This window comes from Micromys minutus (assembly GCF_963924665.1).
Source record: "Micromys minutus genome assembly, chromosome: 3".
Lineage (NCBI taxonomy): Eukaryota > Metazoa > Chordata > Mammalia > Rodentia > Muridae > Micromys > Micromys minutus.
The window spans coordinates 24,668,942-24,694,027 of NC_137972.1; the positions used below are offsets into that span (position 1 = coordinate 24,668,942).

Sequence of the window (25,086 nt, forward strand, 5' to 3'; positions counted from 1 at the left end):
CCTGGGGTGTTGCTTTCACTCACTTCCCCTTGGTGTGTTGTTGCCAAGTCTTGCACACACCCCTCCCAACTCCGTGTAGGGCTTTGTGCATTCCACTACCACACCCTTTGATCTCAATTAAGTTGTCACATCAAAGAACACACCAAAATACTCTGATCCAATTGGTATAATATCATTTGCCCACCTAGATAAGTCAAATGATCTTGTACAATTCCATCCCTTATAAAACATTTATAACAACTTTATTCTTATAGAGATGCACCAAGAGAAACATCCACATCTGCTTCCATGTTGCCTCCTCCCGAATCTCTCACCTACTCCTCCTCTTCCACTTTCCTGGACTTTTCTTCACCTTCCTCTCTACTGTCCAATCATGTATCACCTTGATATCAACCTACAGGTAATATCTAGGTTGTCTCTGAGTTTGATACTGACTATCTCCTATTTTCACAAAGGAAACAGTTGCTGTTTTCTTCTTTTGCTATACATTATGTTTTGTGTTGTTCTTAATTTTTGTTTTTGTTGTTAGAGTGGTACGGAGATCAACCTATAGCTGTGTACATGTGAGGTAAGCTGTCTACTGCTGAGGTACATCCTCGATGCTCCCCCTACCCCATTTGAAAATTGTATTTGAGGGCAGGTGAGAAGGCTCAGACAGCGAGACGACTGGTCACCAAGACTGATGACCTGATTTCAATCTCCAAACCAACATGGTGGAAGGAGAGAACTCACTCTTGAAAGTTGTCCTTTGACTTTAAATAACATGTTTGGAACATGTTCCCTACCACAGCTGCCCCTCACATAGATAAGTAAATATAAATAAAACACTACTTTGAGGTAGAGTCTCACTATATGGTCCAAGCTAGCCTGAAACCTGAAATTACCCTGTCTTAACCTCCAGAGTAGCTAGAATTGCAGGTGTTTGACACCACACTGAGCACATTTTATACTATATTTTTTTGGCACTGGGATGGAATCTTGGATATTCTACATGATTGGCAGGCACTCTGTCACTGAGCTGTAACCAAGCCTGCAGATGTTATAGTTTTGAATTGAATGCCCAGCAGCCCAGCATCATTTTGTATATGAAATAAAACAAAATTAAGAAAACAGTCCTTGCTCCTGGAAAGAAACACGTTTCTCCACAGGTGGGCAGTACAGTAAACTGAGTCCCTCTCATTCAAAGGTGAACTGGAGTGAGATTTGGCCAGGATTGCCTTCACTGAACCCAGCTTCCCAGTTCCCTTACAAAGCCTTGTTTGTGGGGCTGTGTCTGAATACAGTGGGCTTCTCAATCCTCCAATTCCACGGAGCTCAGGCTTCCCAAGTACACACAGATGTACCACACAGGAACCTCTCTCTATGTTCTTGCCTCTCTGTCAGTAAGTGGCTTACAGATAGTACTTTGACAATTGCTGTTTTCACCAGGGAGCAGAGGCCAGAAGAGGGCATTGGTTCTCAACTGTGTGTAACTCCTATTCCATGGGATACATTGTGTGAATGCTGGAAGTCAAACTCTGGTCCTCTGGAAGAGCATCCATAGCTCTTAACTGCTAAACCAGCTCTCCAGCCCTATAAAACAATATTTCTGACTTTAAGTTTTCTTTTAATGTTTGAGATAGAGCCTTACAATATAGTCCAAGCTGACCTTGAACTTAAAATCCTTCCCCCATAGCCTTCTGAATGCTGGGCTATCATGTATGGGCACCATCGTTGGCCTAAGAAGCATTTTTAAAATTAATGTTATTGAAAAGGTTTGTATTTTACATTTCCTTATTTATTGCGTGGGCATGCACACGTGCCCACATGAACAAAGGTGTGCATACAGAGACCAGAGGACAAGCTTTGAGAGTCGTTCCTCTCCCTCCACAATGTGGGTTCAGGGATTAAACACAGTAGGTCATCAGGCTTGATGGCAAGCTCCCTTATCTGCAGAGTCATCTCCCCAGCCCAAGGAGCATCATATTCTGAAGGTTGCACAGTACTGCTTTATGTGCAGTTTATTCTACCCAACCTCTATTACTGGGCACCGTGTCAACTGCACTTCATATTTCCCCAGCATTTCACTCCAACTTGCCTCCTCTGGGTAATGGTCTCTGTTTTCTTTGGGGAGTTTCCCTTGTAAGCTCCATGGGTGTCTAGCTGGGTCCTGGTTCCCTATCAGCCTAGCCTTGGGCCCTGCTCAGCACAGCATCTTGGCTGTCAGGACTCACTTCTCATCGTGACGGTTGTGAGCCACTGTGTGAATGCTGGGATCCAAATGACTGGTCCGAAGGGAAGCAAGTGGGTGGAAGAGAGAAGCATGCATCAGTTGGAGCCACAGAACTGAAAGAGCGTTCATGGAAGACCCAGCAGCCATCTTCTTTATCCCTTGAAGACAAGCCTGAGTGTGTAACAGAGTCCTGTCTGAGAGTGGGGACTCTGGAGAGGTGAGTCCCAACAGCCTAAGTCCAGATCCTAGTCTACCATTTTTCTGGTTCTTTCTATTCTTTCCTCACGTCCAAAGTACCCAGTTCCTGGAAGCCTTTTTTGTTTAAGTTTCTTTGCTATCTATGACTCAGTCATTGGACCAGGAAAGTATCCTCGCTGATTTATATAGTCCATACAATCTGTATTATAAAGAACACAAGAAATGAAGTGGCTGCTTCTCCTACCTCCCCCAGTAAGGTGGTTCCCAGATTAGGAGATGAGGAGGCAAAAGGCATGCACATATTAAAGACTTTTGCTGCACATGGCCAAATTGCTTGCAGCAGGCTACACAATGTATTCTTTTCTCCAGACCTATATATGTCCCTATTTCCACACAGTTACACTGATACTAAGTAACATTGAAAAATTTAAAACTCTAGATTAGGAGTTGGGGGTGGAGCTACTTTAGTTGATAGCATGCTTGCTTAACATGCACAGACTCCTGGATTGGATGGTCTGAAGCACATAAACTAGGCATCGTGAAAGAAGTTCGTAACTAAATAAAGGACCATTGCTCTCCTCCTCCATTCTCCTCCTCCTCCTCTTCTTCTTCCTTCTCTCTCTCTCTCTCTCTCTCTCTCTCTCTCTCTCTCTCCTCTCTCTCCTCTCTCTCCTCTCTTCTTCTCTTTTTCTTTTTAGACAGGATCTCATGTAGTCCATGGCTTCAAATTCGAAATTCAGTCAAAGCTAACATTAAATTTTTGATCCCCCTTCCTATTCCTCCAAGTGCTGACTTTGTGGCTATATTTGCTGCCCTGCACTAATAGGGTGTCTGTGTCCCCAGTGTGCTGAACTGAATGATGAAGAGGTGAAGGAGATCAAGGGAGAATGTGAATTTGCAATGAACCCAGAAATTAAAGGAGGAGTACAGGGTGTGTTCTGCAGATTGTCTTCCAGGAATGCTTGACCTCTCCCAAAACTGGTGCTAAGGACTGGTTGGACCACTAGGAATGCTCTAAAGAGTCAAGGGAAGGATCAATGGTTCTACCCTACTCCACCAGCAGGGACTCGGCTTATTCCCAGAGATGCAGGCCCCCCTTCCACTGGAAACACTGGTCCTAGTGGTGGTGGCGGCAGGCTCTTTCTGTGGGTTATGGGGTATCAGAACTGATTGGAGGACAATGGCTTTTTTTGTTTTTTTTTTTTTTGGCCTGTCTTCCTTAAGTGTAAACAAGGGAAGACAACCCCAAGGTTTTTCCTACAATGAAAAGCTGAAACACTAAACTTGAGTTTAGCAACAAGAAGATACTATTAAAGATACTAGAAAATGTATAAGCTCTTTGTATCCTGTTCTCTGTGACAGACCTCTTTCATCCTCAATACTCCAGCTAGGCTTGGGCTTTCAGTGGGGAGTGGGGAGGTTCAGATCTGGGCACTGAGATCTGTACTGTGTGTCTCTCTTTTATTATAAAAAATAAGGTTCATAAAGGCAAAGGCTTATTCAGTCTAGCTCAATGCTGGATGTTTCTAAAGGAAGAGATTAGCTTTTCACTGAAGACTGAATCACTGCTGCGCTGAATATTTTTTTTCCTCTTAGTAGAAAAAGTACTTGGTAACAATACCAGTCCAGCTTGCCTTTCTCTCTACTCAGAAGGTTCATTTGGATCTGAGCCCTGGGAACTGTGGTGTAAAATCCACTATTACCCTACAAGACACAGAAATTGCTGGAACAGTTTGGATTGAAGAAGAATTTCCACCGTACCTCATATTCAGTATGTGGGGGGAAAAAAAGTAAGACTAGACCATAAAAGCTAATTCTTCACTTCCAGGTCTCCTTCCTCACCTCCAGGTCTCCTCCTAGGCTACTCCATAGTCTGACTTCACATATGGTTCCTGCTTCTTTTGACTGGGTCTCTAATTTTGTCTCCCTTAAACTTCAGTTTCAGGTGGGAGCTTACCCACAATTCCCTTGTCCTCTCATTTCTTTCAGTTCATCCATAACCTCTAATACTGCTTCTCTTTTCCAAGTGTTGTCTTTTTTTTTCTATTCCTTTATTTTTCCACTTTACATCTTGACTGCAGATCCCTCCCTCCTTTCCTCCCAGTCCCACCCTCACATTCCCTCCCCCAACCACCCTCCTCTTCTCCTGAGAGAAGAGGTGCCCCCACCATGGGTACCAACCCATCCTGGCATATCAAGTCTTGGCAGGACTAAACACATCCTCTCCCACTGAGACCAGAGAAGGCAGCCTAGATAGGGGAAAGAAATCCAAAGGCAGCACATCTCCCCTCTCACTCCAATTGTTAGGGGACCCACATGAAGACCAAACTGCACATTTGCTACATATATATATAGGGAGCCTAGGTCCATCCCATGCAATTGGTGGTTGAATCCCTGTGAATCTCCATGGGCCCAGGTAGTTTACTCTGTAGATCTTGTGGTTTCCTTGACCCCTCTGGCTCCCTCAAGCCTTCCCCCTAATCTTTCATGAGACTCTCTGAGCTCTGTCTATTGTTTGGCTATGGGTCTCTGTACTGATTTCTATCAGTGGCAGGGTGGGGCCTCTCAGAAGACAGTAATGCTAGTGTCCTGTCTGTAAGCATGACAAAATATCCTGAGTACTATGAGGAGTTGGCTCTCTTCCATAGGGTGGATCTCAGGTTGGGGCAGTCATTGGTTGGCTGTTCCCTCAATCCCTGTTCCATCTTTATCCCTGCAAATCCTGTAGGTGGGACAAATTCTGGGCCAAACGTTTTGTGGGTGTGTTGGTGTGCCACCTGAATTTAGGATGTGGCTGCTTTAGGCCACTTGCCACTAGGACTCTTAGCTAGGGTTATCCCATATTTCCCAGGAACCTCCCTTGTCCCAAATCTCTGTCCCAGAGATTCTGTCTCCTGTACCACTGACTTCTACTCTCTCAGCCCTCCCCACACCTGAATTCCACCTCTATTCCCCTCCCACCCCTCACCCCCCCCAGAGCCCTTTCTCCATCCACTTCTGATGTCTATTTTATTTCCCCTTGTGAGTAGGATTTGAGCATCCTTCCTTAAGTCTTCCTTTATACTTAGCTTCTTTGGGTTTGTGGAGTGTAGCATGGTTGTCCTGTACTTTATAGCTAATACCCACTTATAAGTGAGCACATTCCATTCACCCTTCTGGGTCTGGATTACCTCATTCAGGATGATATATTCTAGTTTCACCCATTTGCCTGTAATTATTAACAGATGAAATGGTAATATACGTAAGTGATCTCCAAAATTCTGCCAGAGAACTCCTACTGCTGATGAACACCTTACACAAAGGGGCTGGATACAAAATTAACTCCAAAAATTTGGTAGCCCTCCTTTATACAAATGGTAAGTGGGCTGAGAAAGAAATTAGGAAAACAACACTCTTTACAATAGCCACAAATAATATCAAATATCTTCAAGTAACTCTAGCCAAGCAAGTGAAAGATATGTATGACAAGAACTTCAAATCTTTCAAGAAAAGAATTGAAGAAGATCTCAGAAGATGGAAATATTGCCCAAGCTCATGGATAGGTAGGGTTAACATAGTGAAAATGACCATTTTACTAAAGCAATCTACAGATCCAATATAATTCCCATCAAAATTCCAACACAATTCTTACAGACCTTGAAAGAGCAATTCTTAAATTTCACATGGGAAAAAAACCAAACCAGAACAAACAAATGAACAAAACCAAAAAACCCAGCATATCTAAACCAATCCTGAGCAATAAAAGGACTTTTGGAGCTATTTCCATCCGTGATCTCAAGCTGTACTACAGAGCAATAGCGATAAAGCAGCAAAACAAAACAATAAACCAAACCCTTGGCATCCGCATGAAAACAGACAGGTTAATCTGTGGAATAGAGTCAAAGACCCGGAAGACCACATACACTTAATTTTTGACCAAGAAGCCAAAACCATACAACAGGGAAAAACATTTTTTTCAATAAATGATGCTGATCTAATTGGATGTCTGTGTGTAGAAGAATGCTAATAGACCCATATTCATCGCCTTGCACAAAATTCAAATCCAAGTTAATCAAAGAGCTCAACATGAAACCAGACACACTAAATCTAATAGAAGAGAAAGCGGGAAATAGCCTCGAACTCATTGGCACAGGGACAAGTTGTGGTTTTCACGTGCTTTGGTTCTTACCTATCGGGTGCCCCGCTGTAGACTTCCGATGTGTTAGAGTGGACCGGAAATACAGAAAAGGCGGTTTTCCCTGGTTTTGTCTCCGTGGCTTCAGAGGTTTCTTTCCCTGTGTGCTTGCTGCTGATTGGCAGCCATATTACGTAGTTTCCCAGCTTAGAGTCTGTGCTTCTCTTTCCTGCATCTCTTCCTTAGCAGAGTTTGGCGTTCTCTTGGGTTTTGATTTCTGGCTTACACTGCCCCTGTGGTTCTGAAACTACAGTCTAAGCCTGTGCTTAGACTCTGCTGCCCCCTGGAGGTTGATCATTAGCTACTTCTGTTAGACTTTCCTCTGCCCAGATAGTTTAAAGGGTTGTGGGCTTTGTTATAAGGCTTGATTTCTCTTCTAAAATGATTTTCCCTCAATATTCCATTTTCATCGATCTAGAACTGACATTAACAAAAGGAGTTTTACCAAGAAGCCAAAGGAAGAGACAACAGATTTAAGAAACAGTAATTTCATACTTGGGACAGGACAAAAGAATAAGAAGTTCAAGGCCACCTACCGGGTTGAAGACCAGCCCGAGCGGCGTGAGATGCCATCACACTCAGACCTCCACCTTCAGATAAATAAAGAACACAGTCTTTTACACTCAGACCCCTAGAATACAGCTGAAATGGGCCAGCAAGATGGCCCAGTGAGTAAAGGTGGCTTGCTGCCAAGCCTGAGGATACAAAGTCTTCCTTCCACATAGTGAAAAGAGAGAACCAACTTCTAAAAGCTGTCCTCTGAACTACACACACAAACACACACCACATGCATACTATCCACACACCACAGTACACATTATACACACTCCCCCTACACACACACACAAGTACATACACACATAACACATTCATATTACACACACACACACAATCACATGCAAAGTACATACACATACAAGCACACACACATACACACACACAATCACATGCAAAATACACACACATACAAGCACACACACGTACCAGACACATACAAGCACATGCACACATATACACACATGTACCACACATACACACACTATAGATAAGTAAATATAATAAAATATAACCAAGATGAATTGACAGTGCTCCATTCAGTTCCTCCCAGACACTTCTTCCCTGACCCTTCCCTGACCCTCGACCCCTGTGTTAAGAAAGTACTTTGTTTTCTGACTGTCTTTGTCTAGACCCCATAGCTTTGCATGGCAATAATAGCATTTGCCTCCTGGCTGTCTTAATATCTTCAGGTCTTTGATGATATGTGGGAAACGTATGTCACTTTGATCTTGGTTTTGGACCCTTATGTTTTTATTTGTTACATTTTGGGGTGTGCACACGTGAAGACACATATGTGGAGGTCAGAGGACAGCCTGCAGGAGTCAGTTCTCTCTTCTCCCCTCTGGGCGCTGGGGAATCTAACTCTGACCCGGGGCTTGGTGGCAAATGCCTTTATGAATTATCCTGATGGCCCCTTTTTGGCTCTTTGTCACCATCCTTCCTTATGCCATGCGTGTTCGTGTCTAGGGAGGGTTAGAATAACGGGGTACTTTCCCAAGAATCAAAGGTGTGCACTGTCTTAATTTCAGCCCATTTGGGGGGAGTTCGGTTCTCCGAGCCTGTAGCTATACATACACAGTGTCAGCATTTATTATCAGCCACCTTTAGAGGACACTGTACAAGATCTTTGAGTGGGCCACTTTTACACTTAATTTTTTTAAGGTCACAGGCTTCCAGGTGTCAAGAGAAGGTGTCAAGGGATGATTAGTTCTCAAGGGGAGGTTTAAAGTGTAGGAGTCCTGGATGCTAATATTTTCCTTTGGGGACTGGATTCACATTTCTTCAAACCTTTTTAGACGTGTAACCCTCTGAGAAAACCTTTCTCTTTCTCTACTGGATGAGTTAACTTGGGGCACAAAATAACCAGGTAGAGGATCTAGTGGCCGAAGGGAAAGGACTCCCTGTATGGTTGTACTTACGATGTACTAACCTGTCTCTGCTCAGAACTCCACAGGGGTGCTGAAGGTAAGAGGAAGCTGCTCTTCTCTCTGGGGGTCTGTGAAAAAGACGGATGAAGCTTTGTGCCAAGTTAAAGGCAGGAACTGTTCCTCCTGGCTCAGAATTTCAGGACTCTACCCCAGCACCAGGGAGCCACAGGACTACCCAATGCACGCTCTTCCTATGGTCTTAGGTCCACTGAGATGGAACCTTGGATGATGAGTGATGTGACAAGTTCTGATGACTTGTCTGTGCACTGTCCATTTTAACTAGATCTGTTGTCTGTGTCGGGTAATATGACACCTTTCTTCATAGACACTGTTGCTCAACAACTCAAATCCCTTTGAGAAATGTCTCAGAGTGTGAGACCGCGGTTCCTCACCAACTTTTCTTTTTACAGAATTATCCATATTTTAGGCAGTTTGCAACCAATTCCCTCAGCCTTGTTTCTCATGAAGGACTAAACAGGGCAAACACTCCTGGGGAGTAGGACCTTCAGGCCGGTCTACTTTCTGAAGCCAGTGATACTGCTCACAGGAACTCAAAGACCCCCCCTTCTCATGAACGAGGCTGGATTTACAAAAATAAAATCATGAATCACATAGGTGGAGGAAAGGGACAGGTAAGAGGGGTGCTGCTTGGCTCATAAAGAAATGACAGCAGGAAGGTGGCACACACCTTCAATCCCAGCACTTGGGAAGCCAAGGCTGTAGTAGCTCTGTGAGTTTGAAGCCAGCCTGGTCAAGAAGGAAGGAAAGGGAAGGGAAGGGGAGGGGAGAGGAGGGGAGGGGAGGGGAGGAGAGGGGAGGGGAGGGAAGGGGAGGGAAGGGGAGGGAAGGGGAGGGAAGGGAAGGAAAGAAAAGGGACAAGAAAAGGAAAGGAAGGAGGATGGGAGAGGCTGGTGAGATAGCTCCGTGGATAAAGGAACCTGCCATTAAGCCCAGTGAACTGAGTTGAATGTCCGAGGCCCACATGATGGAAGGAACCAACTCCCATAAGCTATGGTGTACACATCACGAAAACACACACACCTCAAGTTTGAGGCCACCCTATTGAAATGAACATTTAAATGCAATAAAATTCAATGATGTACAAACCCTCAGAGGGGCCTGTGCCAGTAAAAGGATAGACTAACTACACAGTGAACCAGGTTCTACACCAGGGTGTTACTCTGTGAGTTTCTAGCCTGGGTTGTATAGCTCAGTTGTCAGAGTATTGCTCACCATGCGCAGAGCCAGATGTGGACCTGAGTCCCCAGAATCCCACTGTGCAGGTGGTACACACCTGAAATCTCAGCACTTGGGAAGCAGAGGCAGGAGAAACTGGTAACTTCAAGGCCAGCCTGGGCTCCGTAAGAACTCCTAGAGCCAACCAAAACCAACAACTTTTGTGTTTCTCCAACCTTGAGTCACATCTGCCTTTCCTTTTGCTTTTTCCTGGAATGTGTTCTTGGAATTTCTCTTATCACCTCGCTTTGCCCAATACTCTCCAGCCTCCTCCTGACCTGACTTTGAAACCCCAGAACTTTCACCCCTCAGGTCAGAGTTAGAAGCCAGGATGACTCTCTTCAAGAGTTATCCAGTATTCCTGGTGATTTACAGCGTAAATGGACAATGGCCTTGCTCCCTTCACACTGAATACAGTCCACAGACCATTTTTTGGAGATAAGCTTCCCCGACCCCCCATCCCACCCACCCCCCTAGGGGAAAGGGAGAAGCATGCCAGAGAGGAGCCTCCCTTGGAGGAAAGGCTCAAGATTTTTCTTTATAGTTCTCCCTTGACTAGTAACTCCGAAACATTCATTTGATGGCCCCACAGGTTTCCCTTAGAGTCTTCCTATTTAGTATTAACGGGATGAAAAGCCCCACATCTGAATCACTGCACACTACTCTTCTGCTGTGGTGGTTCACACTTTCACTCCCAGCAGAGGCAGACGGATCTCTGAGTTTGAGGCCAGTGGGTTCTACATTAAGTTCCAGGACAGCTGGGGCTACACAGAGAGATCCTGTTTCAAAAAAACAGACACAAACAAGGAAAAAAGCAAGTTCATCCTGTGTCTGACTGAAGCTGTACATGCTGTACATGAAGTCTGGGCAGGAAGGCCAGTGGATCTGACTGAGGCCTTCCTCCTTTCCCTCTTACTTATAAAAATGGCTCTTGCTGGTCAGTTTTCCCACCTTTTCTGACAAAACACCTAAAATAACCATCTTTAAAAGGAGAAACATTTGGTTTGGTTCATGGTTTCACAGTTTTTAGGTTTTTAGTCTATGGAAATGTGGTCCTATTGCTCTCATGATAGTCAGAAATTGTGTGTGTGTGTGTGTGTGTGTGTGCGCGCGCGCGCGCACGCGTGTGATCAATATTTCTTCTCTGATGACCTCACTTCCTGTCTGTCATCAGGTTCTGTTTCTTAAAGGTCATCTCGGAGACTGGAACGGTGCGGAGATGGGGGCGGCATCCGCGGAGGCCGACCACACTCTGTTCGTGGGTGACCTGGAGAGGAAGGTGACGGAGGAGCTCCTTTTCGAGCTGTTCCACCAGGCTGGGCCAGTAATAAAGGCAAAAATCCCAAAAGATAAAGATGGCAAACTGAAGCAGTTTGCATTCGTGAATTTCGAACACGAAGTGTCTGTTCCCTAGGCCATGAATCTTCTCAATGGAATCAAGCTTTTCCGGAGGCCTATCAAAATTCAGTTTAGATCAGGAAGTAGTCACACCTCTCAGGATGCCAGGATGCCATATCCCAGCATCATGTTGGAGATTTAAGCCCTACCTCCACATCTCCTAACAGCTATGAAAGGACGGTGGGTAACGTGACTCCGCCAGCACAGATGGTCCAGAGGTCCTTTTTCATCTCCAGAAGATTATCAGCAGCAAGCACTGATGAACAGGGTTTTCAGACAGATGTCATATGTTGGGAAATTTGGTTCTCCACATGCAGATCAGTTGGGATTTTTCATCGTCAGTTCAACCACATGGTCACACCTTTAACCAGTCTTCCAGCTTCCAGTGGCACCAAGATTCACCGTCATCTCAGCGTAAAAGACAGAATTCTCACCCCTACCTAGCAGATAGACACTACAGCCGTGAACGGCGCTACTCTGACCATGGGTCTGATTATCACTACAGAAGAGGCCGAGGATTTCTACTATGACGACAGGAATCCTGATGGCTGGAGCCATGACTATGATAACAGAAGGGGTGGGAAGTGGCCCTCATCCCAACACTAATGGGCATTCCGAGGACACTGTTTACAGGGCCATTTTAGGTCCTTCCTTCTTTTCTTTCTTTCTTTCTTTCTTTCTTTTTTTTTTTTTTTTTTTTTTTTTTTTTTTTTTTTTTTTTTTTGCTGTTTCAAAAAGCTTTATTTTTTTCTTGGTCCAAGACTTGGGAGAGGCTCCAGGGCAGTTACAAAGCGGCCTAGTGGCTTTAGAGGTTCATTCGGGTGGAGGTCCTGAGGCGGCTGGTAAAGAGCAGAGGGAGCGCCTTGGAAGGCACAGAGGCCTCCTAGTCGTGCTTAAGAGTGGGGCGCTCAAAGAGATACTCGCCCAGAGATCTCTGGGGCTCGCCAGTCTGCGCTGGCTGTGGCCCTGCCAACCTACGGAGGTTAGTCAGGTGGCTGCCCATCTTCTTGATGGGCTTCACCTCCTTATCCAGGAAGTGGCTTTCCAGAAATTCACAGAGATGCGGGTCTACACGGGCAGAACCCGGGGCATGCAGATCCAAGAGACCCTGGCTCAGGTTCTTCGCCCGGGCCAAGGCAGCTTCCATGGCCTCCAGAGTTTTACCCCACTCATCTTGAGATGGCTTCTGCACATCCTGGAAGAGTGCACGGCCCCCACGTTCGTTCTGCAACTAGAGGAGATGCTTGGCGCCCTCACGCTTTTCCTCGGCCAATTCGCGGAAGTGGCCTACGCCCTCCAAAGCCACGTACGTCATCGCGATCAAAAAAGAAGCCCAGAGAGAGGTCTGTGCAGGAGGCCCGCAGGTGCAAGTTCACCAGGCGGTTCACGGCAGCTTCCACTTCGGTGGAGTAATTCTGACGGATCTGAGAGGTCATGGCTGGTCTGGAGTATGGGGCAGACCGCAAAGATGGTGTTGGTTGGTCCTAGGAGCCGGAGACGGCAAGGAGATGGTCCCGGAGGCCGCGACTGGAGAGACTTGTAGGGCAGCTGGAAGCTAAGATGAGAGCCCCCGGGTCTGTTCCGTTCAAACACTGTTGAAGCAAGACACAGACCCACGGGACCTCAAAGGCGCTGCCAGGTCCTTTCAATTAAGTTGTTGCAGAAATATTTCTAAAATCTGTACAGAGTAATCCCACAATTTCCACCTGTCTTTGAAAAAAAAGGGTTTTTTTTTTTTTTTTTTGTTTTTGTTTTTTTGTTTTTTGTTTTTAAACCTAGTAACAGTTTCATAGTGAACTGAGAACTGTGGCCCCTTTTGTGCTACTTTAATTACCTAACCTCAGGGGTTTTGAACAGGAATGTTTGTACAGAAGAATGTTCCACCATTCTGGTCATTTCAGACAGTCTCGGGAAGATGAACTGTATGGATTGGTTGTATTTTAAAGAAAATATTTTACTTATCTCACCTTTGGTGTTGCAAGAAGTTTCTTGGTAATGATTCAGTTTGGTGTATATAATAGGGAACATCTAAGTTGGTAGTCTGAAATGGCTTTCTTCATTTTGTTAATAAATGAAAAAATAGACCTCAGTAATCTGTTTATTAATAGTTTATTTAAAACAGTTTATTGGTTTTGTTTGGCGATAAATCATACTTCTTAACTCAGAATTCTGAGTACAAGTTCTATGGTATGCTCTTGAATTTTTATCACAATTGAACATACATTATAAATCTTTTTACTAGTTCATTCTAAGAACTTTAAAATTCTTTCATTAAATTATATTTGATGTATGACTAGTCACTCAGGAAATTAAATATCTACAATGTATTTTTTACATAAAATGACAGTTTTGATGAAATTTTATAGTGAAATTAATACAAAGAGAAAATGGCAAAATGTTTCACTGCAAGGATTATAATTTTGAAATTTTGTCTAACAAAATTTCCATGTTTCAAGATCCTGTTGCTCTTTTCACTGAAAAATCGTTTTTAAGAATTCATGCTGTGAAAAAATGTGGCTCCTCTTTATACCATGCCATTTATACTGTGTTCCTTTTAATATATTAAATACACACACACACACACAAGGTCATTTCACCTCCCAATAGTGCCACAGGCTGGAAACCAAGCCCTCAGTGTATAGCCTTTCGGGAACATCCCTGACCCAAGCACCAAGAGATTTGTGGATTTTAGATGATTAGTGAGGGAAGGCTGATTATGTCCGTTATTAGAACAGCTGGGTAGTAAGAGCCATGAAGCACGCATGTCACTGCTGTAGAAGGAAATGCCCGTCCATCCACAGTGGTCAGCTGGGCAGACGATCTTAGTGGACTTTTGTATATGTTTGTGAGCCGCTGGTTCACCGGTGTTCCACCTATCTCTCACCGTCCAACCTGCTAGCCCGAGCGTATGCACACAGCAGCGATGACTCACAGGAACCAGAGCCGGCCCATCGGGAGTTTCCTCCTGAGTCTCTGGCAGGCATGTACTAACATCCTGTAGCCATCGATAAGTTGTGTAGCGGGCACACAGTCAGGCAGGGAGGATGCTGTAGAATTACCTGGTGAAAAATATTGGTGCGGGAACGTGAGAAAGGAAGAGCCGCTGCGGTAGTCATTCCGCCATGATACTTAAGCAAGCACATGCAATTCGTCTTGCAGCGAATTTAACTAGATCTTTATTCTAGGCTTCAGCCAATCATTGCATTCAGAAATAACTGTTTTGCAACCTCCTCATACTCTATACTTAGTTTTTCTATCCCTAACGTACGATCTTGGTCATGCCTATCTACCCAGCAGGCACCAGCCTTATGAAGGTGTATCACTCTCAACTACCCATTACTTGGCAACTGTAATTCAGCCTTCTCAGCCCTGGTTTCTACGTCACAATCTTACCACACACACCACTTCATAGATTCACCTGTTCTTGGCTGGGCCTCTAGTGAAACACCCAGATGCCATCTGTCATTCTCAGGAGGTGACAATTGGAACAAAACTGAAGAGCTGTCCTTCTCTCCTCTGCTCTTCACCCTTTTACCCTTTTCTTCTCTTCCTTTCAGGGCAAGTTCCAACTGAAATTTTTGGTATATAATCCAGAGTGTTAGGATTCAGACAGAGGACAAGCAGCTGAGGTTCCTAGTTTATATGCCAATGCAGACCTGACTTCCAGGTTCTCCCAGCATCCCTCAGTCCCTATCTGTTACAAGGCATGGCTAGCATACCCTGTCCTCTACCCTGAACTTTTCAGCCAAGAGGCTGGGCTGCCCTTCCTCCAGGAGTTCTTCAATATATAACCCAGACATTTTGGTTCTCTGTCTCTCTGTCTCTGTCTCTCTGCCTCTCTGTCTGTCTCTCTCTCTCTCTCTCCCTCCCTCCCTTTTTCTGTATTTTCTCTCTCCTCTCTCTCCACCCCTTCATTGCTACCAAAATGTCCACCTGCACCTACATCCCTTCTACAATACCACTCGAAGCTTCCTGGGCATCCAGTAGCCAAGAGGTCTGATGAGATATGGTCAAACCCAAGAGGTGCTAGTGGACAATTCCATTGATCCGAAAAATGCAAGCCATGACCAAGAAATCATCTTCTCCTGCTGTGGGAGTTGAAAAGTGAGGACTTGTGAAAGGATGTGGAGAGGGAGACAGAGCCTGGATGCAGATGGAGTGAAGGAGGTGTATATAATTGTAGGATTTTATAGACGTTTGTAAAAAGTGAAGACATTGGGGAGCTGGGTGTGGTGCTGTAGACCTGGAATTCCCAAACTTCAAAGGTAAAGGCAGGAGATCAGAAGTTCAAGGTTGTGCTGATTTGAATAGGTGTGGTTCCAATAGACTCATGTGTTTGAACAAGCCCATTGGGGGCCATGGAGTGGAATGTAGTGGTCTGAAAATGTCTGTCCCATAGGGAGTGGTACTGTTAGGAGGTTTGGCCTTGTTGGAGGAAGTGTATACTGTGAAGGTGGCTTTGGAGGTCTCCTCCTATGCTCAGGTTCAATCCATTGCAGAAGAGGGATTCCTCCTAGCTGCCTAAGAATGCCACTCTCCCCTGGTTACCTTCAGATCAAAATGTAAAACTCTCAGCTCCTGCTCCAGCACCACGTCTGCCTGGATGCTGCCATGCCTCCTGCCTTGCCTACTATATGATGACAACAGACTGAGTCTCTGAATCTGTAAGCAAAACCCAGAAAAACGTTTGCCTTTCTAAGACTTGCTTTGGTCATGGTGTCTCTTCACAACAATTAGAAACCCTAATTATGACAAAGGTCATTTTTGGTTACATAGAAAGTTCAAGGATAGCCTGGGCTACAAATTCCATCTCAACAAACAAGGAACGAAACCCAGCTAGGCATGTGGTCCCTGCCGGTGATTTCAGTATTAAGAAGGCAGAGGCAGAAGGGTCGATTGCAAATTCAAGGTCAGATCAATCTCTGCAGCAACATCCAGTCTCAAAAAGCCGAAAGAGGGTTGGAGAGATGGCTCCGAGGTTAAGAGCACTGACTGCTCTCCCAAAGGTCCTGAGTTCAAATCCCAGCAACCACGTGGTGGCTCACAACCATCTGTAACAGAATCAGATGACCTCTTCTGGTCTGTCTGAAAACAGCCACAGTGTACTCACATAAAATAAATAAATCTTAAAAAGAAGAAAAGCCAAAAGAACAAAAGATATTTACAGTCTATTTTTTCTCAAAGTTTTTCATGCAGCCCACATTTGATCCTTAACGCATACCTCAGTTCCAATTTATTGTACCTCAGCAGCTATGGAGACTGATGTTGTGATGTGTTCAGCATTTGCACATACCTGCTGGCAACTGTGTCTCACCATACTGAAATATAACAAGAGATGGCAGCTGTATCTCACCATACTGAAATATAACAAGAGATGGCAACTGTATCTCACCATACTGAAATATAACAAGAGATGGCAACTGTATCTCACCATACTGAAATATAACAAGAGATGGCGGGGGCGGGGTGCGATTGAAGACAAAATAGTTTTGAACAGAAACCCCAGGGTAACTGTGTAGGAAACCAAAACAAGAAATTAACCAAGGTGTTGCTGGCCAAGGCTGAAGTAAGGAGGGTGAGGAGGAGGAGAGGAGAGGAGGGAGAGAGGTAGAGAGGGAGGTAGGTAGGGAGGGAGGGAGGGAGGGAGGGAAGGAGGGAGGGAGGGAGGGAGGGAAGGAGGGACTCAGAAACAGTTTCATTCTGCATTCCATCACTCAGCTTTTAATTCGATTCGATTTTTGCTAGTTCGGAGGGTTGAACTCAGCCACCATCTCCCTCTGAGCTGTACACCTTGTCTTTTGTTACCAGGTAAATACACATCCACACATAATGCAATCTCTCTCTGTCTCTGTCTCTCCGTCTCTCTGAGTCACTTTCTGTCTCTGTGTCTGTGTGTGTATCTGTGTGTGTGTGTGTCTGTGTGTGTGCAGGTTTGGTGACCATATAGGGACCAGAGGACAACTCTGTGAATTGGTTTTCTCCTTCTATCTTTCTGTGAGTTCTGGGGCCTTCCGGCCCTGGAACATATTCTGTTTATTTGTTTGCTTGTTTGAGTGGGGGTTTCTCTGTGTAGCCCTGTCTGTCTTGAAATTGGCTCTGTAGACCAGGCTGGCATTGACAGAGATTCACCTGCCTCTGCCTCCAGAATGTGGGGGTTAAAGGTGCGCACCACTATTGTCCAGCTTCTGGACTATATTAATAAAGTAAACTGAAAACTGACACCCACAGAAGCCTCACTAGTGAAGCACAACCCCAAGTTGGTAGACAGAATGCAGTGTGTAAAGATGAGCAAGGTACTGGCTACTCATGGCTATAGAAGGAACTAAACTCAAATAAACCTTCGGAGGGTGACCCGGAGTCTGTCTGTTCCCTTATCTTCTCAGTTTCTACATTCTCTCCTCTGGATCCTTCCAGTTGCTTCTGTCTTTTCTCTGTCTCCTGCAAGCTGAAAACAAACATCTCGACCCAGCAGAATGAAGAGAGGTGTGCAGAAAACAAGTCACAGTGAAGATACAGACAGGGTCCTGAGAACGGGGATGAGTTGGGGGGGTAGGGGTAATCGAGGGTGGGGACAGGGCCCGAGGAGCTCTGAAAGTCAGGCAGGTAGCTGAGAACTGGCAGTGGCCAGAATCAAGACTGCCAGCCTGCTGAGACAGAAGCCACCGGGTCCCAGTTCAAGTGAGAGCACACAGGACGTGTGTGGGAAGTAGCATTCTTCTCCTGCGAACCAGATGCCTGGTCAGCTTCGGACCCCCCAAGATCCATTTCCGCCGCATTGAACTACCGCATAAAGAAAGATCAGGAGGGTGCATTTTAGCTGGCTTTATGTTACGAGGATTGCATGATGATAAAACTTGGAGATCCGAGGGAAGTTCTGGAGAATGACCTGCGGTGGGGGGATCGCTTTTATGCTGTCTGTCTTTTTTTTTTCCTGTCCAACATACAATCTGGCTCTCACCTAAGCCTCCACTTGGAGAACAGCCAATCATCAGGCCCTGTGGGCAGCGCCCTGCCTCTGATAAGCAGCCGACGGCTGCTAGGTGAGGTATGCTACAGGCTCTGGAAGTGTGAAGGAGCTGGTGGTGTTCATGGCGAGATACAGACATGGCCCCAGGTAGGCCCCAGAGGAAAGAAACTGGCTCCCGGACTTGGGGGGTGGCGGGGGTTTGTTTGTTTGTTTGTTGTTTTTGGTTTTTTTTCTTCTCTTCATTAGTTAATCATCAGGGAGAGGGAGTTCACTGATGGAGCGGCCGAAACGCCTGAGGGTCAAAGGGAAAGGTGAGTGCGCATGCTTCTGGGAGAGATGCAGTACGGTCCTAGAGAATAGTTCCTATGCAGAGGCAACCGGAGGAGAGACTAGAGAGAATGGAGAGGCAGTGTGGACCCCAAGGCCTCACCAGACACTAGAGCAGAGCAGAGGTGTGGGTGGAATGGTTTGTGTAAGTGAACACGTGGCTCTTGTTTCCGGCGCCCCTTCCATTTCCGGCCTGAAAGGCTCCTGCTCTCTCGCTGACCTTCACCTCCAGACTGTCCCCTCCCCCTTCCGCCATATCCACTGCACATTTCCCAGCAGAGCTGTGACAGCTGACGACATGCAGTTCTTCATGGAGATGTGCTCTGACAATCCGGCGAGAGGGCGATGGAGAAGAGTGAAGGAAGGAGTTGGGCTGAGCAGCTGCGGCGCCTTTAGACCCAGCGTTCGAGAGGCAAAAGCGGTGGGATCTCTGAGTTCACGCAGCCCTGGTCTACAGGACAAGGGAACAAGCAAGCTTCAGGGCGGACGGCCAAGGTTCCAAAGAAAAACCCTGTCCAAAAAAAAAAAAAAAAAAAGAGGAGGAGGAAGGAGTTGGGCAAGGAGAAAAATATCATGTGTTATGGAATTGGAAACGAAGCAAGTTCAGTGCAGTGTGAAGAGATTATGAAATTATGAAAGTTGGTTGTCACACTGCACCTGACATTGAGAAAATCTTTAGTGTTTATATCTACGCTGAAATCTTTCTCCACCCCTCCAGTCCTCCTCCTGGTGCCCCTCCTCCTGCTCCCGCTCCCCCTCTTCCTTCTCTTTCTCTATTTCTTTTTTTTTTTTTAAGATTTATTTCTTTTATGTATATGAGCACACTATTGCTATCTTCAGACACACCAGAAGAGGGCATCGGGTCCCCCTACAGATTTACACGCCACCATGTGGTTTCTGGGATTTGAACTCAGAACCTCTAGAAGAGCAGTCAGTGCTCTTAACCGCTGAGCCATCTCTCCAGCCGCCCTCCCCCCTATTTCTCCATCTCTACCCTCCCCACCTCCTAAAGTCATACCAAAGCTGGAGGTGGGTAAATGATTGTGAATTCAGAAGCGCTTTAAAGTACAGTCTCTCCTCTCCCAAGTAAAATTCTGAGGACACGGAGACTAATGTTTGTAGAAAGCATAAACATCATTATTTTTAATGAGTTTATGGCTGAGCTAGTTAGACTTCATTAGTCACACTGAAGTCTCCTGCAATGCCATCTTCCTCTCCTTGTGCTTTGGGGGATAAAACCCATGCGTTCTTTCTGTCACTGAGATGCTCACCAAACCTCAAGTTACCTAGTAAGTAAGCATTCTGGTCTCCAAGGGAATACTGGGTAATAGTCACTAGTTTCATCATCAGTAAGAAAAGGATATTTCGGTTCAAATCTTTACAGTCTGGTAATAAGATAAAGACACCTTGACTCTTCATTTGTTGGTTGTTTTGGTGATTATCAGGACATGCCCTTGAAAACTTTATTAGACGCCAAAGTCAAGAAGCCAGGAGACTACAGTTACCACTTCCACGCAACAGCACTGCCATGCCGGGAGGTAAGTCATGGGACCCGGACCCTGAAAGCCTCCTCTGCTCTCAGACGGGAGTCTGTCACCTCAGGTTGGTTCTGTGTTTTAGATGCAGGATATTTCCAGAATGTCTCTCCAGGAAGAGAGCCTGGGTCCTTTATCTATTCAGTCTCTGGCCACAGATCTTTGTCCGTACTTCCCGGTCGCCTTTCTGACCTCTCCGTGGTGGTCCTTTTCTTTGTATGCGTTTTTCTGGTTGGCTCTGAATTTCTTACTCCTTGATCCTAATGGGAGTCTTCTGTTTTCCAGCATTTTTTACTTAGCCTCGTCAGCAGATGGCGGCATTGTCCCGAAGGCGGGTTGGCATCTGCATCGCCCATAGACGGAGAGCTCTCAGAGGACTCCAGGTCCTTCCCAGAGACCTGACTGTGGGAACGGTTTCCAGTAAGTTTCATATAAGTCATTGGCGACGGGGCAGAGTCTGCAGAAAACTCAGAATCGTCATTTTGAACATCTCTGTGTCAGGAACTCCCCCTCCCCGCCCCCGGGAACAGACTCCACACCCACGAAGCGCAGGCATGCTCACCCTAAATTCACACCGATGCTGAAAACCTCTGACTCCGTTCCCGTTTTGACAAGCCACATAATCCTGTCACCCCTTCTCCCGTTTCTGAATATTTCCCTTAGGCGAGGGCTCACCTGCGGTGCGGATGCCTCTATTTTTCCTTTTGTAGATCCGTCCTCTTGAAGTCACCCCTGCTTCCTACTCTCCCACCCCCACCCCGCGCCCTCGCCAACAAACCTCACTTAGGTTCTTGTGAATTCTTGGGAAACAAAGGTGATCCATTGCCATCACTGAGTGGAAGGCTGTGAGAGTCTTCATCTCCCATTCCTTCACCTGGGCTGACTGCTTCCCGGCCATGCTCTGTTGACCTGACACTGTCTTAGTCATTGAGAATCCTTCCGCCTTTCTACCGCGGTCTTCAGTTATTTAAAGGATTGCGTGGGGTGAGAGTGGGGATACCCAGAAGCAGGGCAGCTCTGGAGTCTTCGGCCCACACCGCAGGTCAGTCCCTAAATCGGAAGCAGAGTTTCCTGGGAGAGGCCACGTTGGTGTTTCAGGCCCCGAGTTTCCCTAACGATCCTCTATACTTACAGTCTCCCTTCCCTCCCCGCCGTGTCCCCTCCCACCCCCCTTGCTTGCTTCCTTCCTTCATGAGTAAATTGAGTATTTACTTGAATTGAGCACGTGGCTTCAAGCCCCCTAACCAAATGCTCTACCATTGAGCACTTTTAAAATTTATGTTTATTCTTTAACTGCTCCATACATGAATACATTTTTATTTTTTCCACCTCCCGGTATCCTCGGTATCATCCCATTCCCATCTCCCAGCCTGCTTTTTATTTTGAGATAGAGTCTCGGGAAAGTTGCTTCCACTGGCCTTGAACTCACTCTGTAGTCCAGATGGGATTTGAACTTGAGCTCCTGAGGTTTACAGGCCCGCACCGCCATGTTCCACTTTTCTGGATTTTATTTTTATTTTATTTTATTTTTTTAGTTTATTTATTTATTTTATGTGAGCACACTGTAGCTGTCTTCAGACACACCAGAAGAGGGCATCAGAGCCCATTACAGATGGTTGAACTCAGGACCTTTGGAAGAGCAGTCAGTGCTCTTAACCGCTGAGTCCTCTCTCCAGTCCCCCTCTCTTTATCTCTTAATCACTCAGGTTCAGACTCACGTGACCCCACCAGATGAGATGTAGAATCTCCAGCTGCCTGTGAGCTGATGAAGCAAAAACCTGTCAGACTGGGTAAGCAAGGACTGGAGGGGTCGGGAAGCCAGCAGGTTTGGAGACAGCTGTATTTCCTGCTGCCTTTGCTTGTTTCTGCTTCCTTCCCTTTTATTTGCCTCTATCCTTTCTTTCTGAGGCTATGAGGTAAATAAACGAGCAAAGGCTCAAAAAAAAAAAAAAAAAAAAAAAAAAAGAAAGAAAAAGAAAAAGAAAAGAAAAGAAAAAAAGAGAAGGAAAAAGGAAAAAAAAAGTCCAAACAAATCTATCCAGCCTGGGATATTCTGAGTATGAAAGGGAACTGTTTGTCCACTTCTTTAAAATATTTTGTAGGGCTGCAGAGATGGCTCAATGGTTAAGAGCTCTTCCAGAGGTCCTGAGTTCAATTTCCAGCACCCACATGGTGGCTCTCAACCATCTATAATGGGATCTGATGCCCTCTCTGAAGGCAGCTACAGTGTACATATATACATGAAAATAGAAAAACATTTTGTAATAGTATCTTTCCTTCTGTTGTAATTGTCATCTCTGAGGCTCACTGCCTCTGACTGCTAACCTAGGCCTAGTCCTGGAAGCTTCTAGCCTCTGTACAATCTTATCTAGGCTTCAGATGTTTTCAGCTCACCCTGTTCAGTTCCGCCTGAGCTCTACTGAACCAGCTGAATTGCTCTGCTTGACCTCAAACTAACTCTGGCAATCGGTTCAAATCTTCTGACTCCTTCTGATTGTCTGGCTCATTCTGTCTTCCCCCGTGTCCAGCTTCTTCTCTCCTGAATCTCTCTCTGTAAAACTCTTCTGATAAAACTGGCTCCTCTCTCTCTCTCCATCTCTCTTTTTCTGCACTGCTCTCTTAAGTAGCCTCTTTTTTTGTCTGTTCTCGGAGAGTTGGGCGTATCCTCTTCTGGCCAAATCTTTCTCTGATTTGTCACTTTCTCTGCTATTCGGTTAGACATCACTTTCAAACTGGGCCCTCCCTTCATTGTTTAAGATTAAAGGTGTGTGCTAAGGACATGTCTGAATTCCAGCCAGACAAAGGAAATGTGTGCTAAAACTGAGCCAGGCCGCAAGAGCTTGTCAGCAAATAATTTAAATATCCTCTAACAAAATTAAATTTTTAATTTTGTGTATAATATGTATCGTACATGCTTGAGTGTGTGTCCATGTGCCATATGCACGCAGGATCCTGTGGAGGTCAGAAGAGGACATCAGATTCCTGGAACTGGAGTTACAGGTGGTTGTGAGCCATCATTCCCGTATTGGGAATTGAACCAGGGTACTGGACAGGAGCAGCCGGTGATCTTATTTTTTGAGCCATCTTTCCAGCCCCTATATCAACTCATTTAATCTTTATAGCAACCAACTGGCTGTTCTCATGGAGTAAATCCCTGCAATCAAACTATGGCCTTTGATGTATTAGTTATAAACTACTGTAAAGCTTAGTGGGTTGGAAGAATGAACATCTGTTTATTTATATGCAGTCACGTATATTCCAGGCTTGCCTCAGATTGGCTTTGTAGCTGAGGGATGGTCTTGAACTTCTGATCCAAGCCTTCAGTTCCCAAGCGCTGGTATTATGGGTATATGCTGCCATACCTGGTCTGTCTGCCTGTATGTATGTATCTAGGTCTCTCACGAAGTGGTCTAGCTGTGGCCACACCTGGAGACTGGAGAGGAGAAGATTTGCTCTCAAGCTTACGTCAAAGCCTCTGTTGCTGAGAGGCACAAGGATTGAATCCCACAGCTCTTGGCTTCAACTGTCAGCTGCAGTTCCATAGCTCACCATAAGTCTTCTCTGGGCTGCTCCATCACAAAGCAGCTGTCTTTCTCCAGAGCTGTCAAGCCTGCACCCTAGAGAGAACCTGCAGCCTTCGTGTAAGAGTAAGAAGAGATAACCCACAACGTCTGCTCTGGCTCTTCACTTAAAATGAGTCACTTGGATTGGGGTCCTGCTTCAGTGGTAGAGTGAGTAGTGGCCTAGGATGTGTTACAAGGACCCTTGTTCCATCCTCAGCACCACAACAGCAGCATAAAACTGAGCGCCCTACCCTACTCAATGATGTCACTCAATCCATCCCTCACCCAAAGGAGGCGGCCATCAAAACGCAGGGCTTCTGCACTCTCAGCGGTCACCTTTCACACTGTGACCTCTTCACTGGCATCACCCAGGACTATCTGAGAGACGCAGAATCCAGGCTGCCCACCGGGCCTCTGACTTTGCACTGTGACAAGATCCCAGGCCATGTCCATCTGAGATGCTAAAGGGGAAGAGAACTCATTGGTCCCTCTGATTAGCATGGCTGATACCATCCCTCCCTCGGGTCGTGTTAGCCTCACTAGCATTACAAAGACTATAAGAGCAATGGAAGGAGGAGTAGAAGGCAGGAAGGGAGTTGTCCCTAACGGAGGCTGGAGTGACACTCTCATCAGGTCAGTCTTTGTCAAGGTGTGTGTCTTTCAGGCGTGGTATCAGAGGTGGAGAAGACAACCACACTGGGTGCTCAGTGCCCCATCCTGCCAGTCAGCTTCACAGTCTGGAAACTTCTGTGTTGCCCCCCCTTGGCCCTCTGTTTGAGCCGCTTGCCTAATTCGTACCCAGAGCCGGTGAGAGTGCTCAGTGTGAAGGCTGGCTCACTGCAAAAACCCAAATGAATGTTCAAGTGGACATTATTAAAATTCATGACCTCATCAGTTGCCGCTTTAATCCATTATAAACCCCATTGTTAAGCCTCTAGGGAGAGCCCATCCCTGGATTGAAATGAAGTCCTTCTATGTTTTGAAGAAAATCTCCCCTCTCTCTTAAATTCTGAGGGAAGCCGTGGAACACGGGGAAGGGCTTCCTCCCTGTCCTCCCTGCTTCTGTTCCCAGCATGCTGCTCTTCCGATGCTTGCTCCATTGTGTTCACGAAGCCCAAAGAAGCCTTACGGAGAAGACTCACAGCCCAAAAGGTGGGTGGACCCGAAAGCATGCCTGGAAAGATGTCCGTTGGGTAGCGGGATTTAGCCTAAAGGACGATGATGCTTGATATGACGATGCAACCTGTAATCCTGCTGAGTGCAGAGGCAGGAGGATCACCACAGGTCTGAGGTCAGCTTGGTCCAAACTGAGGCTTCTAGGCTTGTCAGGGAGAGATCGTGTCACCAAACCAGCAGACCACACAGAGAAATGTGCAGGACTAGAAGGGAAGGCGAATCTGGGTTATAACCCCTGATGGGATGAAGGACAGCACTAAAAGAAGAAGAGGAAGAGAAAGAGAGGGAGGATGAGGAAAAGAAGAAAAAAAAAGA

General features: G+C 45.9%; 2 pseudogenes across 2 annotated transcripts; one reads left to right on the plus strand and one right to left on the minus strand.

The window, feature by feature from the left end:
• Positions 1-11,024: 11,024 nt before the first annotated feature.
• On the plus strand, positions 11,025-11,809 carry LOC308419188 (RNA-binding protein 7-like; annotated as a pseudogene). The gene has a single exon. The product of its transcript is annotated as an RNA-binding protein 7-like (transcript).
• A 277-nt stretch (positions 11,810-12,086) lies between these two features.
• On the minus strand, positions 12,087-12,639 carry LOC308418563 (ferritin light chain 1-like; annotated as a pseudogene). The gene has a single exon. The product of its transcript is annotated as a ferritin light chain 1-like (transcript).
• Positions 12,640-25,086: the final 12,447 nt, after the last annotated feature.